Source organism: Cupressus sempervirens, chromosome 8 (genome assembly GCF_028749045.1).
Source record: "Cupressus sempervirens isolate cs-2001-9-10 chromosome 8, ASM2874904v1, whole genome shotgun sequence".
Classification (NCBI taxonomy): domain Eukaryota; kingdom Viridiplantae; phylum Streptophyta; class Pinopsida; order Cupressales; family Cupressaceae; genus Cupressus; species Cupressus sempervirens.
In genome coordinates, this window is record NC_143125.1 from 63,838,571 (window position 1) to 63,855,335 (window position 16,765).

The 16,765-nt window shown below is 38.3% G+C and overlaps 1 protein-coding gene across 4 annotated transcripts in view; it reads right to left on the reverse strand.

The window, feature by feature from the left end:
* LOC149541624 (uncharacterized) overlaps window positions 1-16,765 on the reverse strand; it is a 156,961-nt gene that overhangs the window by 77,595 nt on the left and 62,601 nt on the right. The window lies entirely within an intron of this gene.

Genomic DNA, 16,765 nt, shown 5'->3' on the forward strand with positions numbered 1-16,765 from the left:
CACCTTTGTCCTCCTTGATACGATTAGAGTTCCTTCACATAATGATCAACCAATGTAAAGGTTTGAGGAAACTACAATAGGGCAGGGATTCCGTGCGCATCCTTGGCCTTGAGAGACTATCTGTCACCACCATGAGGTGGCATACTTAGATGATGACCTCATAACAATGTCTCCCTCCTTGTACTCAATTTCTAAACTTATCATGTGTGGTTGTTTCCTTAGGAAAATAAATGGATAAATTAATCATCTGGAAAGCTAAGCAATTCAGATAAGAAATAATATGCTAGACAAGATCTTCATCATGCACACGAAGCATACCATGTCATGCATAACACTGTTGAAGAGGAATGCAATAGCCTGCAATAAACAGTAGTCTCTGGTCTAATCCACCTATGTACCTGATTGCTGATGTCTGATAAACAGGTTTGGTTTTATGGATCAGTGCTTCTGATCCTTGGTTCAATACCTCCCTCCAAGGAAGTCTTCTTTATATATCTTTATCTCTCTTTGAATGGAGATAAGTCTTTAAATGTACATATCCCTTGTTAAATAACCTTTTTCTAATCATTGCGCTTCCATAATCACTGCACATTGAGCATATTAATTGCTGCCCTTAATATCTCTTTGCTTAGTTACATTCACCACTGCCTTCCTTTTTTATCTCAGCTCATTACCGTATCACGGCCTTCTTGATAATGGGGAAAAATACTCATTAATTATTGCTGCTGCTCATACTATATTCTTTGCTCCTCAAGTCATTGCTCCATATTATAATCATTTTCACTGTTTCATATGAATTGCTTATAATTCCATAATCGTTGCTCTCCTAAATCCTCTATCACTGCCTTATAAAGATAATCATTGCTCCATAAATGTCCACCGCTGCTCTTCAAGTAAACTGCTGTTCTAATAATAATTACTGCTGTCTGATAATCCAATGTTCCTGAGTTTTCTGTCTGTATTTCTCTACAGATTCCATTCTTCAATACTTTTCCTATTTTCTGTTTGAGGTCTGTTAAAATTTTAAATATCTCTTCCATCGCACCCCTTTTAGACTTCTGTAGTTATGCTTTTATTCATATGATATTACATGGAAAACTTGTCCTTCTAACTCTTATTCTAACTTTCTTATATACCTCCTCATATGTCTTTTCACAAGGGAGATGGTTATTCCCAAAGAGGGTCGGCTGCATAAATAAACAAATTCATTTTAATTCAATCTGCTTTCTACTGAGTCGTCCATATAAGGCAACAGCCTACAGCACAACAGTAAGTTGTGAGCCTCTCATCTGGGAGGGCTTGGGTTCAAGTCTACGTGAGCTTACCAAATAATAATAATTAATCTCTGCCTTGGCCAATTACCCATAAAAAAAATGGGTCAACCATATAAATAATAATACGTTTTAATTTAATATTTCCAAGTGAGTGCTAAAATAGAGGGTTGTCCTTCATAATACATTTGCATTAACATTAGCAGTAGATTTTGCTTGCAAAGATGGTCAGACAACAAATAAATGTGTCTTAATTTGCCTAACTGAGTTGTCTCTTAATGGTTGTTATTTAATTCTACTTGGCCTTAGCATAATGGCTATAAAGCCAATGAGACGTGAAGACTGTCATTTAATTTTACTATGGCTGCATACCCAACATGGGGCATGAGACCTTAGCCAATTCATCTATATCTGCTATCTTGCTTGTGTCTAAAACTCTATTTCTATCTAGTCTATCATCCCATCCATGTTTTACATACTTGTTGCATTTTCTACAATAATCATTAAACCTAGTGCAAGGTGTGCCAATACACACACAGACATATATATTGCCACACACACACACACAATAAAAATTACAATCAGTATTGAATAATCTTTATTGTGATATGCGCCCTTTTTTTGTTTTTGGTCTTGGTTTGCTTCAATAACCACATACGTTCCCCCGGCCCCATGCACCCACATTGAGTATGCCCAAGGGCTAACCTAGGATATTTTTATTAAAATTTAGAGTTATTTCATTTTTTTATAATATTTTACCAAAAATTGTCATTTAATATTAGTGTTACCTGGGGACGCATTTCTGGCATAATTTGACCGATCCCGAAAACTTGTAAACTTTCAAGAACCCTTCCCTATCCCATGTCATTAATTTAAATAATGTTTAAGTTTTGATAATTTGTTTGACTTTCACTCTGACATGAACTCTAAATTTAAATTATTTAACACAAACATTATATGATAAGGTTCTATAATGTGTATAAGCATGCTTATCAATGTTTTCGTATGAATTTTTAAAAGTTTCCTATAACTTTAAAATTTTCCATATGCAGTTGGCGAATAACATGGGTAAGACATAGGTTATGGTCTTCAACTACTTGAAGACCTCCCATTTACACTTCTTTTTCTAGGATGAGGAGATTGAGATTTCATCTTCATATACCTACCTCGGAGCTAGGTTCTCAGGACCCTGCTTCAGCATGAGACCTGTTATTCAGCCTCGTGTCAGCAAAGGATTGAGTTCCCTCACTCTACTTGAGAGAAAGTGCTTTTGGCATCACTTTCAGGACACCGTGTCCAAGATCTCTCTCGGACTCTCTAATCAAACAGACTATGTTATATGGCTCTGCGATTTGTGGATTCTCTCTCTTGACGTCAAACTGAGCTTCAATTGAGAGAGTGCAGACCCTTCTCCTTTGGCACATCATTGAGTGCCATCAATCCACTCCCACTAGCATCTTCTTGGCCTTCGGGGCCCACCACCTTAGACTCGGAGCCATCTTCGATTTGGTTTGGTTTCTTCACCGGCTTTGTGGGTTTGCTCATTTTGCTGAGGGCCACCACAGATGCTCTTACCTAGCTCATCGCTCCTCACAAGCAATTACAGGGACTGACTCCACTACTTGGGCCCATTGTTGATATGCCCAAGCCTCTACTCTTTTGGGTTTGGTAGGCTGAGATTGACCATGTCCCCCCCTTCCAGTTCTTGAGATTGGCTCCATCCAAGAATCCTTTTATGTTGAGCACTGTATAGACATATAGGATGATCTCATTGTGCGTCCTCTTACATTGTACAACACTAGACTAACGCCCTTCGAATACCCATGGGTTCCTTCAAAGTGGGCTCCCATTGGCTTCACATTCAGACTGACCACCAGATTGACAGTAAGGATCAAATCTACCACCTCCGTGACATGGGGGAGATGGAGATGGAGACACACTGTATACTTCGTTGCCTAATTTATTATGAGATTAGAAGGAGGTTTTACTACCTGTCCAAGGATTGTTGATCCTTGGCTTCCTTCTTCAAATACTAACCAGCGGTGTCTTGTGCTCTATCTCTAGGAGGCTACACGACTTTGTGACCACACCTTATAGCTTCAATTCCCATCAAGGCAGGGCTTAGAGCAGCTTGGCACATCCTTCACGTCTGTTATGCCGGCTAGGTGCACCAAGCATTCATTTCACCCTTCTCCTTTGAGTCATACTAGGTTTGTGGACCTTGTAGAGGCTATACACCACGGTGACAACCCTTTACTTCAATTAGTTCACAAAGACAGTCTTGAGCCCCCTCTCGCCAAAATCTTACCCCCTTCGATGTAGGGCTATGTCTCGACGTTGAGAAGTTCTTAGTTGGCTACTTTCTTCTACTTCTTGTCTTCTAGTGGTTTCTCTCTTAGCTTTTGTTCTTGGTTGTTTTTTTTTTTCACCTGGGCACTGTTTGGTGCTCCTGCTATTTGTTGTCTCTTGGTTGTAGCTTTCAGTCACTTAGATCCTTTTGATGGTCTCTTATTGGACATTATTAAATTTATCTTAAAACTTACCAAAATTTATCTTTAAACTTATATAGTTAAATTTACTAAATTTATCTTTAAACTTATACAATTTTCCCCACTGCCATCCCCTGTTGTCCGTTACTCCAAGAAAAATAGAATTGCCCTGGAAACCCGTTTCTCTATCCCCTACTCCACTACCCAAGGTAACATAGTTTAATATATTTAAATTTGATATTATTTTATTTTGATTATTTTCATTTATTTGTAACATTAACATTTAATAATTAAACAAATTTTAATATTTTAATTTAGTTTTTAAACTTGCCAACTTAATATATATTATTTTGGACTCTAGTATTGATAAATTATAATTTTGTGGATATATTTACAAACAATCAAATGTATTTAGTTTTACAGTTCTGCATATTTCTTTAATTTCTTTTTTTAATTGTATATAAAAAATTATATATACACACATGTGCATAACCAAAACCACATACCCTTGCTTGCTGGATTTTAATGCTTGTACCCATATAAACCAGAGTTGCCGGACACTCCTATGTCCCTCCTTGGGCGTGCACATCCCCATATCCGATTTGGAAACGTATCCAATATTGCCTGGATACACGTTGAATATTGTACACGTCTACCTAATAAACTTGATTTTCGAACCATACCAAATACTATCGGATTTGTTTTTTTTTTTAAATTTGACGTAGATCTTCCCTTTAATGTAAAAAAAACTATATTAAAGCATTTTATTTTTTTTTTAAAAGTATCAACAAAACTTCCACCGAATGAGAAAGACAAATAAAATGTTTTTCTATTTCAGCAACCCATTTTTGAGTTATCTTCTAATGCAACTCTACTATGTTTACATATTGTAAAGCATTAAATTAACTTATAAATATTTATGTATCATTTATGTCTCGATATTACTTCTGAAGTAATGAAAATCTCCTACAACTACTTAGAAAACTAAGTTAAGTATATGTATATGTGTTATTTATTAATGTCGTGTCTATAATGTCCCATTTTTGTTTTTTTTTTATTGTTTTGGGGAGGAATTAATTATAAAGTTATCAATTAAAAATATATATATTATAAGGTAACTTTATAAATTAAATAAAAAAGCTTCTAGAGGTTGCTGGAAGAAGTGGAGAAAAATTAAAAAGGGAGGCCAACCTATCAAGGAAAAAAGAATAAATAGGCATTGAAGGCTCATTGTCTATCATCGAGATTTATTATTGATTTTTGCTTATGTGCGTTGTGGAGCCTAGGGTTTCTACAAATAGTCACAATTGGCCATTGAGAACGAAAACTCTCAATTGGTACGCAATTTTGAGGGTATGAGAGATCACCTGAATTATTGCAGCTGGGGGAAGGATATTTCAGTCCTTTCATTTGTGCTTAATTGCTGATTTGGAGTTTCCAGTGGAGTTGCACTTACACCATATCATCTACAGCATTCAGTCTCCACCATTTGATCAATCCAGGTTCTTTATTTCAATCTGTAGTTGCAACAAGTTCTCAATTGTATACAGCCAGTTAGGGTTTCTTTGTAATGTGCTAGGTCATAATGTTTTGGTACTGAAATTTGCCATATCATTTGTAAAAACATTTGATTTTCATTGAATGAATACATTGGCACTGCTATTTTTTTTATTTCAGCAATATATTTTAGTAGTGTATTAAATTTTGGGTTTGTTTAGTGGCCTACTGGTACGGGTCATTACAGTGTCCAGCTGTATCCATATTTGGGGTATTTAAAAATGGCCGCATCTGTACCCAATACTGTATCTGTATTTGTATCCCTATCCCTATCCATGCAACTTTGATATAAACAACTTAGTGTTTTGCAATTATTTAAGGGAATAGAGAGATTTTCAGAGTATTAGTTTGATAATAGAAATACTTGCAGCAATTAAATAAATAAGAAAATGATAATATTCAGGAAACCACAGAGCTGAAATAACTCAGATTTGATTTCAGAGTGCAGAATCGAAGATACAATATGTCATGCTTGTCAGCAACCTAGGTCATGCATTACATTACAAATACATTTCAAGCATACCCATTAACTCTAGCAATATAAAGGCATGATCTAGCACAGAAATCTGTAAACAGGCAATGAGGAAATGGGATGCCACACTTCAGAAAACCCTCCGAAAGCCGGACAATGAATACAGATGCAGATACAAGGCACGCTTCAGAAAACCCTCCAAAGGCCAGACAATGAATACAGATACAGATACAAGTCCAAATGCCTACAAAAGTCACAAAAGCCGCCCCCTTCCCATCTCCCACATCCTTCCTAGAGTGGTACAACCAACAAAGAAGAGTATGCCCAACTCAAAATGGCCTCACAAGCTGCAACAAACTCAATACTTCTCAATCTTCTTGTGCAAACAATCTATAATAATGTGCAATTACGCAATACATAAGAATAAATCACAACATTAAAGCTCCAATATGATTCCTAAATGAAACCACCCAAAATCCTCTAGATTGGGTCTCTCACCAAAGTGGAATATGCCCTCAGTAAGGGATTTTGTCCTCATAAAGCGTCAGATTGAACAAGTTCAATCAGCAAAGAAGATTTCAAAATACCAATACGAAGCATGAAGAAATGATCTCCAAAACATACCTTTTATATCCTCCCAAAACCCCACACCTAGCCTTGGTTGAATTTAATTTATATTTAAAATTACTTGTCTCCAAAGTGGGTGCCTAAACCCAAAAAGCAACCCTTTTAAAAATATTTGCACTAAACATTGTCAACTGGTTCTCCAAATGCTCCTTTTAAAATAAATTGTAATAACAATAAAGTTATATATTTAATTTTACTTTATAAATTTATAATTTATTGATATTAAAATTTAAAACACTGGACTATAACAAAAATCAAGAAAACTGTCTCCCCCCACATATCCAAAAATAGTAATACACAAAACTAACTTGCTGCTCAAAACTGACTTACTAAAAATCATTACATATTGGAGAACTCAACCAAAACCATTCTAGAAAAGGGTGTTATATACATCTTAACCACTGACCTCAAGATAACATGACACAGTCAACATGCTAGATAAACTGTCACTGTGAGTTCCATAACCTTAACTCATTAGCCTTCTGGGGCCCATTGAATAGGCTAACGGTCCACCATAATGAACTAATTAAGATGAGGATATTTTCGCACTTCCAAAACTGCTTGTCCTCAAGCAATCTCAACTATAAACACTACAGAATCTTCTCATCCCCAATGTTGCATCCTTTGCCAGCAAATTATTCTATTTGTTCAAATATTCCTGTGATGACCCTCTTTCAAAAAGTACATTCCCTATACTCTATGATGACCTCTGGAATCAGGATTATCGAATTGCATTATGCTCAAGTGCCTTCTTGAGCCTAGATACATGAGACATTATGCTTATTGCTACTAGCTAGTAGCTCAAGCTCATAAGTAACCTCTCCAACTCCTAGACCTTGAAAGGACCTTCTCTTCTCCATTCTTCTTAGAAGTAGAATGTATGTAAGGCCAAAGCCTCAAATGTCACCCACCTCAAAGTTGCGCTCTATCTGATATTGATCTGCATATAGCTTCGGTTGATTATGTGCCTGCTGCAAATTCTCTTTCATATTTTTCGTGATATATTGGCTCTCATGTAACAAATCCCTTGCCTTGGGCACTCAGCTCTCCCTGAAGTGCAAATCAATGATGGGTGCCTCATATCCATACAACATACTAAATAGAGACTTCCTAATGGACATGTGTAGTAGTGTTGTAGCAATACTCCCCAAGGTGCAGCCATTTCACCCATGCTCTCTGCAGTCCTAAAGCATAGTTTCTGAGATACCCTTCCAGCCATTAGTTCACAATTTTGTATGTCCATCCATCTATGAGTGGTAGCTCATGTTAAGACTTAAGAGTGAGCTTAGTCGCACTCAATATGAAAAACAAATCCTTCCAAAAGAGGTTTAGGAACTTGCTATCCCTATCACTCTCTATACTCTTGGGCATCCCATGTAATCTGAAAATCTCCCTGAAGAATAAATCAGCTGCCTATGTTACAGAATGAGATTCATTCCAACAACTGCGACACTAAACACTACTTACAAGCTGGCAAATAAGATCTTGCTCCAACAAAAGTGATTGTTATTCACTGAGAAAGGGTAATTGTGCATACTTTGAAGGTCTGGAAAAATACAGAATTTTGGAATTACATCAACACCATTGAAAGAATTTTGGAAGCACATTTGAGAGAAGGGCTGCATGATAGTAGTCTTGTGATTACATGCCTAGAACAGATTTTTCATCAAAATCGAACATCAAGTGCAAGTAGATACATATTTCCAATCATCCAACATTTAAAACTAATATTTGCAATCTACCATTCAAGTTTGTGGGTTTTATGCATCAAACCAATAAGAAGAGAGCATTCTACAAACCCAGAAGGTAGAAATCATTTGGGTCATGAACCAATCAATAAAGCCTATTCTTGGGTTCCTATACACTATTCTGTGATGGTAAGAGGTAGAAATCATTTGGGTCATGAACCAATCAATAAAGCCTATTCTTGGGTTCCTTGGAGAGCTTGGGGTTTCAAGTTTCAACAATAGTGCTATTCTTAGTATACATTATTTTTAGAAGTGTTCTTTTTGGTGTGCCTACGCATCTGCTTTAACTTGAAGTCTGTTTCAAAGCAGTTTGGTTTCATTTCAATAAAATCATTGGAATTATTTCATATTTTCCCTTAGTGTTAAATTAATCTTTGGTTTCATTTTTGATGCCTAGGTTGTGAGGGACATAAGATGTTTTAAAAGAGTGTTATGGGGACCTTTCTTGAGGAAAATATTTTTTTTTTTTAATTAGGGGGTATATGTCAAACAACCCACCTAGGCGAGTTGCAGTTCAGATCCCTGGATAGCTAGAAGAGGTTTATGGCATAGGAGCAGAAATTGCAAACAATCATAAAAATCATAAATCACCAAGTTTGCCAATGTTTACACTTTAAATTGCACTTTTGAACAAAACTGCATTGACCCAGGATTTTCAAAGAGTTTTTGGCATGTAAAGTATTAAAATTTAGAAAATAGCAGGAAAAAAATCACTAGGTTGACGTGGCTAGGGTTTTGGAAAATTTCACAGGTACCATTTCAAGAAAACAATGACAAAAGTGAGATTTACGGAGTGTTGTTGGAATTATTTGAGAGAAAAACTTGCGGCCTCTTTACTCCACCATTATAATCCACTTAGGCATTGCATCTTTCTCCATTCTTGAGATTTTCTTCGAAGGGTGCTATAATATAATGGAATTGCTGAGCAAAAATTTGAACTATGAGAAAATGTTTTTGACATCAAACCCAACATGTTCGTCATCAGGATCTCATTGATTTTTACATGTGCAAGCCGTGTAGGGCCCATGGCCAATGGAGTGAAACCCTTGTGGAACAAGGCTATCGCAAGAAAGCATCAATCTTAGTTGTTGGCAACCCACCTAGGCGAGTTGCAGTTCAGATCCCTGGATAGTAGAAGAGGTTAAGGCATAGGAGCAGAAATTGCAAACAATCATAAAAATCATAAATCACCAAGTTTGCCAATGTTTACAGTTTAAATTGCACTTTTGAACAAAACTACATCGACCCAAGATTTTCAAAGAGTTTTTGGCATGTAAAGCATTAAAATTTAGAAAAAAGCAAGAAAAAAAACACTAGGTTGATGTGGCTAGGGTTTTGAAAAATTTCACAAGTACCATTTCAAGAAAACAATGACAAAAGTGAGGTTTACAAAGTCATGTTGGAATTATTTGCAAGAAAAACTTGCAGCCTCTTTATTCCACCATTATAATCCACTTAGCCATCACATACGTCTCCATTCTTGAGATTTTCTTGGAAGGGTGCTATAATATAATGGAGTTTCTTAGCAAAAATTTGAACTATGAGAAAATGTTTTTGACATCAAACTCAACATGTTCATCATCAAGATCTCATTGATTTTTACATGTGCAAGCCATGTAGGGCCCATGACCAATGGAGTGAAACCCTTGTGGAACAAGGCTATCGCAAGAAAGCATCAATCTTATTTGTTGTGCCCATCTTTTCTTTATGTCAATATGTTTTAGTTTTGTTCCTATTTTTTTTAATTTATATTCAATCTTGTAGTTGAAATAAAGTAACTATTATGTTTAGTACTTGTTAGATCTAGTCGGGTTGGGTAGTTAGGAGGTGAGGGAATGCGTCGGTTGGTTCCCAACCAACTGACCCTTCTATAGGTACTTGGAATATTGTGAATGTACTCATGTTGATCTTGGTATTAATAAAGAAATCATTTCCTCGCCTACTGATATTGTGGTATGAATGGTATATTTTGTGTTTTACTTCATATGTACCTTAATTGGGTTATTCTGTATGGTTAGCATAGTATATCTCAGTGAAGTTGAATGATATTTCCACTCTACATTTTTGGCATCGCTGCCTAAGTCCGAACCTGGAGGTTGGCAGGATGGAGTAATGGGAAAGCCCTTTGTACCACTCATCCAAGTAAAAAATAGTGACGGGGAAGAGGGGGAAATAACCAAGGAAGATTAGTTGACACGTGATCTGGTAACGGCCTAGGAAGTTGCGATTGATCAGTATGTACAAAGGGAAGCCCGCGAGAGAACGGTCCCTGAAGGTACAATACGCGACAAACTTTCAATACCACCAGCAATGTACGATCTCCTGGGAGAGATCCCTCTCCTATTAGCACGCAATTTGTTACGAGTGGAAGAGGAAAGAGCGGAGACACAAAGAGAATGGAGGAGACAAGTAGTACTACAACAATTTGTGGAAAGGAGGACCAAGGAACACGAAGAACATGAAAATTCCAAAAAGGGAAACAAACAATAAAACAATTCATGCCCCTGATTCCAAACATATATCCCAAGCGGGTAAAAGGAGAAGAAATTGAGGAAGAAGTCACTTTGAGGATACTACGTCTCCAACAATAGTAGGAGAGACATCGTAACTTGAAGGGAGGACAGGGGGATTCCACGAGAATCCAAGAAGGGTTGATCGAGCATACAATTGAAGGTATAGCAAATTTGGTCATCTCGAAGACACCAGCAAGGAAGTTGGGATATAGAAATCAAGAGACACCTACAGGGAGAGATCTTCGACAGGAGAAAAGTCAAGAAGAAGAGGATACTTTTAGTAGTTTCTCCTCGAGAATGAACTTCCAGTCAAGAGAAAGTGTTCCATCAGGACGAAGGGTTCCATCGGGAAGAAGTGTTCCATCAAGAGGAAGTGTTCCATCCGGAAGAAGTGTTTCGATAAGAGGGAAAAAGCTTCACATAATGGCAATAGACAAGCAAAAATTACCAAGGTTCACAAGGGACGACTCGGAGGACCCCACTCGTCACTATAAAACATGTATAACATATGGCTAGCGAATGGACAAAATGACGCAACATAATGGTTAAAAGCCTTCCCGGCCACACTAAGGGGTATTGCCATTAATTGGTATACCGACTTGGAGACAGCAAAGAAAAACACATGAAATAATATCCGCACAGCCTTTGAGGAAGAATTCAGACTCCTAAGGGATGATGATGAAATAATAATGGAGATTTATAACAAAAGACAAGGGAAAAGTGAATCCGTCAAAGCCTACAACAAAAGAATGAAAGAGCTGATAAGGAAACTAGACAACAAGCCGGTAGACGAACTAAAGAAACGATGGTTCATCGAAGGATTAACACCATCCCTCAGGAAAAAGATGAAGATAGTCCCACCATCGACCTTTGGAGATGCATGTACCTGTGCCATCAACATAGAAAATGAGAGTAAAACTTCCAAGGCAAGATGGCATGGAAGTGCAAGTGAAAGTTCGGAGGAGATCGAAGAAGAATCCAAAACCGTTCAAGCCCTGAGAAAAGACCTAAGGTGATTGATGAAGGAAATGGTAGGGAGTAAAGAAGAAGAGAAAGAAGGGAGAGAACTTTGGTTTACTGAGTGTGAAAAAGAAAGCCATACAAAAGGAGCATGCCCAAAGAATGCATTTTGTGAGATTTGTCAGATATTGGGGCACGCAATTAAAGATTGCCCCTACAATTTAAAGACAAGGAGCACTCAAGTATTCCTGACCCAAGGGGGCAATCTACACCCCCCTCCACTCCGCCGAAGAACACAAATACAGAAGCCTAACTAGGAGGATACAAAAATAACAAGAGAGGAAGTAATAATAATAGCAACAACAATAGCAATAATAGTACACCACGGCGGCCCCTCCAGTATGATTACATGGGGAGGCCAATGATCCAATGTAGGAGATGCAATAAATGGGGACATTTTGCATGAGATTGTCAAAGCGAAGGCGAACAAAATGGAGGAATGCTCTATAAATGGTGTGGGCCAGGCAATCATGAGGATGCAAATTGCCCGAGACAGATGGGGGTAAATATGCTAGACATTGAAGATCCAGAAGGCGAGATTCTTGCAATCACCAAGATGCAAGCCAGAAAATTAACATCTCTAGATGCTACTACGAAGACCGAAAGATTTCAAGAAGCAAAGAAAGACATTCAAGATAGCATGAGAGGAAGGAAAGACAAAGCCGGAAAAGCCTACTTCCAGTAGGGGTGTAACGAATATTGTGCGGCAAGTACTGGAAACTACTATCCTAGTGAAAATAGGTGATTTATTAGAAACATTACCCCAATTGCAAGTAGCACTAACACAAGGGGCAAACTTGAAAGGGATAACATCAAAGAAAGAGAAGGAAGGAGAAGTACAAACAAAAGACAATACCCTATTCACCATAGGAATGGGGAGAACACCAACGATAGTAGAGATGGAGATACTAGGGTGCAAGCTCTCAAATACTATTGTTGATGGAGGTTCCAACGTAAATGTCTTATCAGAAGAAACATGGAAGAAAATAGGGAACCTACACTCTGGCCAACGACATTTCAACTAGTGGGAGCAGACCAACATGGAATCAAGAGTATAGGAACGTTGATGGAACAAAAAGTCATAGTTGGTACGCAACAATTTTTTCTCGATTTTGTAGTTATCACCTTAGAGAAGAGAGGATACGATGCTCTATTAGGAAGAGGATGGTTGGTTGCAGCAAAAGCTACCCATAACTGGAAACGAAACACTCTAACTATTGAGTTGGAAGGTAGAAAGTACATCATAGATCTCAAGAACCAGTCAGAACTTGGCATCAGACTCCGAAGGAGAAGACTATGGAGGGATAGAACCAGATGGAGTACTTAGATTAGAGGAATGCTCAGAAGACGACACAAGTTCCCTTAATTGATTATTTCACTAGCCGATGGGAGACTATGAAGCTTTCCAAGCCGAATGTAATATGCTGGAAGTACAAGAATCTGAGTCAGAGGAACAATACCCGGAAGGGTACACAGGGTATAAGGAAGGGGTGGCAACTCTCAACAAGACACCTGAACACATTTTTGCAAAAAGGTGGAATACGAAGAGGCCAAACTCCATGCTTTAAACCTCAGAGAAGCAGATCAACCTAAAGAAATATGGATAGGCAATGATTGGGACCCAGTGTTGAAGGCGGCAGCCCTTAGAATCTTCTTGGAGTATAAGGACGTCTTTGCTTGGACGTACAAGGACTTGAAAGGAGTACCCCCGGAATTGTGTGTCCACCGGATTCCATTGGTACCCGAAGCAAGACCAATGCGAAAAAGGCCTTATAGAATAAATAAAAACTTTGCATAAAAGGTCAAGGAAGGAATCACATAGATGTTAGACGCAGGGATAATATTTAAAGTACAAACAAGTGAATGGGTATCTCTTATAGTCATATCACTCAAGAAGGATGGTGCTCAAATTCGGATATGTGTAGATTTCAGATGTTTGAATGCGGTGTCAATAAAAGACCCATTCCCCATTCGGTTTACTAATAGCATTGTGGAGGAGGTAGCCGGCCATGAGATGCATTCCTTCATGGATGGATTTTCAGGATACAATCAAATTAGCATTGCAGAGGAAGATAGGTTAAAAACTACATTTGTGGTTGAAGACAGGGTATATACCTATAATAGGATGCCCTTCGGACTAGGCAATGCACTAGTCACATTCCAGAGGATCATACTACATATCTTCGATGGCATGTCTGTGGGGAATTTCAAAGCATTCTTAGATGACTAGTCAGTTTACAGTGGACGGGAGCAACACCTTAAAATTCTTAGAGAATGCATGGAGAAATGTCGAAAAGCAAGATTAGCCCTAAATCTGAAAAAATGTAGGTTCATGGTTTCACACAGGAGACTTCTTGGGCATATTGTGTGCAAGGAGGGATTGAAAACAGATCCTGATAAGATCAAGGTAATTTTGCAAATGGAAGCGTTGTCCAATGTAACAGGTATCAAATCATTCTTGGGTCATGTAGGATACTATAGAAGGTTTATAAAAGGATTTGCCGAAGTATCAATGCCACTGGAGAAGTTAACCAAGAAAGGAAAGCGGTTTGGGTGGAAGGAGCAGGAAGACACCTTCAAAGAACTGAAGCAAAGATTAGTCGGGGCCCCTATCCTCATATATCCTGACTGGGACAAAGAATTTTGTGTCCATGTGGACACCTCCAATTATGCAATAGGTGCCACCTTGGCACAAACAGGGAAGGAAGGTCTGGATCATCCTGTATATTTTGCAAGTAGGTTTCTATCTAAAGCAAAGCGTAACTACAGTACCACGGAGCACGAAGCATTAGGTATGGTGTATGCAGTATAGAAATTCAAGCATTACTTACTAGCTACACCCTTTACATTTTTTGTTGACCACCAAGCACTAATGTACTTAGTAAACAAACCGGTGATCCAAGGGAGAGTAAGTAGATGGCTAATTCTACAACAAGAGTTTACATTTAAAATCATAGTTTAGCCAAGAAAAACTCGTGATTGTTGATCAATTGTCAAGGATCAAGTCTAGAGAAGCCTTGGGCAGTGGGGTGTGTGCAGATTTTCTAGATGCACACTTATTTCAGATTGCAGTGTTACCTCAATGGTATGAAAAAATTGGATAGTACTTATCAACAACAACCTTTCCAAAAGAAATGCCTACAACAGAAAGAAGAAAAGTTGCCTTGAAAAGCAGCACATTCCGAATAATTGAAGGGTTATTGTACAAAATGGGACTGGACGAAATACTGAGGAGATGTGTGATGGAGGAAGAAATTCAAGGTGTTCTAAACGAATCCCATGAAGGACTAGTGGGAGGTGACATGAGACTAGATACTACGGCGAGGAAGGTACTCTTGGCAAGACTCTAATAGCTGACATTGTTCGCAGATGCGAGGGAAAGGGTATTGAGTTGTGACACTTGTCAAAGAGTAGGAAAACCGCTCAAAAGAGACTTCATGTCACTATTTCTATCCCAACCACAAGAATTATTTGAACGGTGGGGACTAGACTTTGTAGGACCCTTACTGGTAAGAAAAAGTCATCGGTGTAAATACATAGTGGTGGTAACAGAGTAATTAACGAAATGGGCTGAAGTACGGGCCCTTCTAGACAACATGGCCAAATTTTTGTAAATTTTTGTATGAGCAAATAGTCATGAGATTCGGGATTCCACTCTAGCTGACAAGTGACAGAGGAGTACATTTTGTGAATCATACCATCAGGAGGATGACAAGTGAGTATAAAAAATTTCATTCTTTCTCAAGTCCTTATTATCCAAGAGCAAATGGCCAAGCAAAGGCCACGAACAAAGTAATAGTGGCAATCCTATATAAAACTTGTGGAGTAGAAGGGCAGGACTGGGAAGAACGAATCCCAGCGGTAGTCTAGGCATACAGGACTACGTATAAGGCCACTACTTGACACACTCCCTTTTTTCTTATGTACGGATAGGAGGCCGTGGTGCCAATGGAACATATAGTACCAAGTTTACAGGTGGCAATCCAAAACAAATTGGGTGATGAAGAGGGTCTTAAGGAGAGACTATGTACTTTACTAAACCGGATGAAAGGAGGACATTTGTTCAATGGAGTACAAAAGTGGCCCAAAAAAGGCAAAAATTTTGGCATGACAAGCATTTGAAGAAAATGAATTTTAAACAAGGACAACCGGTACTAAGGTATAATAGAAAAAATGAAATAAAGCTAGGAAAATTTAAAGTCCGATGGCTAGGACCATTTAGAATATTAAAAATAAAGGAGAATGGGGCAATAAAGTTATCTACTTCAGATAATAAACCTATCAAAGACCTAGTAAATGGGTCTAAGTTAAAAGCATATGAAGAAAGGAATAAATTGGAAAAGCTATTTTATAAGTACAAAAGGGAAAAAGGATGAAATCAAATAAGCAAACAGAGACGAAGGAGAAAATGTTAAACCTAGAAAATATAAAGAGACTAAGCCACAAACTATTATCATATTTAACATAGCAATGGAGGAAGAACTAGCCATACATCCAGAAGAAGAGGGAACAACTGTACAGACATCCGTATAGCAGGAGGAAAGTGTGGAAAATTCTCAGAAGGGCATCGTACGAAGGAAGGAGACAGGGAAGGTACGGAAGACACCCGTACGGAAGATGCTTGTACGACAGCAACCAATATGGAAGCCATCCGTACGGAAGCAACCAATACAGCAGCCATCTATACATCACCAACTTGTCCGACAGCCACAACTAGTACAGTACCTACAGCAAACACTAGTACATACAAATTTCATACGGCAAGTAGCAGAGGAAGTATGCCAGGCATCTGTACCAAAGGAAAAGGGAGATGTACGGCAGGACATTTTCGAACAGGCATTATCAGTACATGAGGCGTTCGTACATCAGGCAATAGGAGTACAGGAGGCATCCATAGAAAAGGAAAGAGACACCTAAGACAGCACCCATACGAAAGAGTTCATCTATATATGTGGAGTCCGTACAATGGCAGGAGGCATTATAAATTTTCATACCTTTCAATCTCAAGATAGGAGGAAGTTCAGGGCCGTGCTAGACACGCTTAGTTAGTACCAAATCCCCACCGATG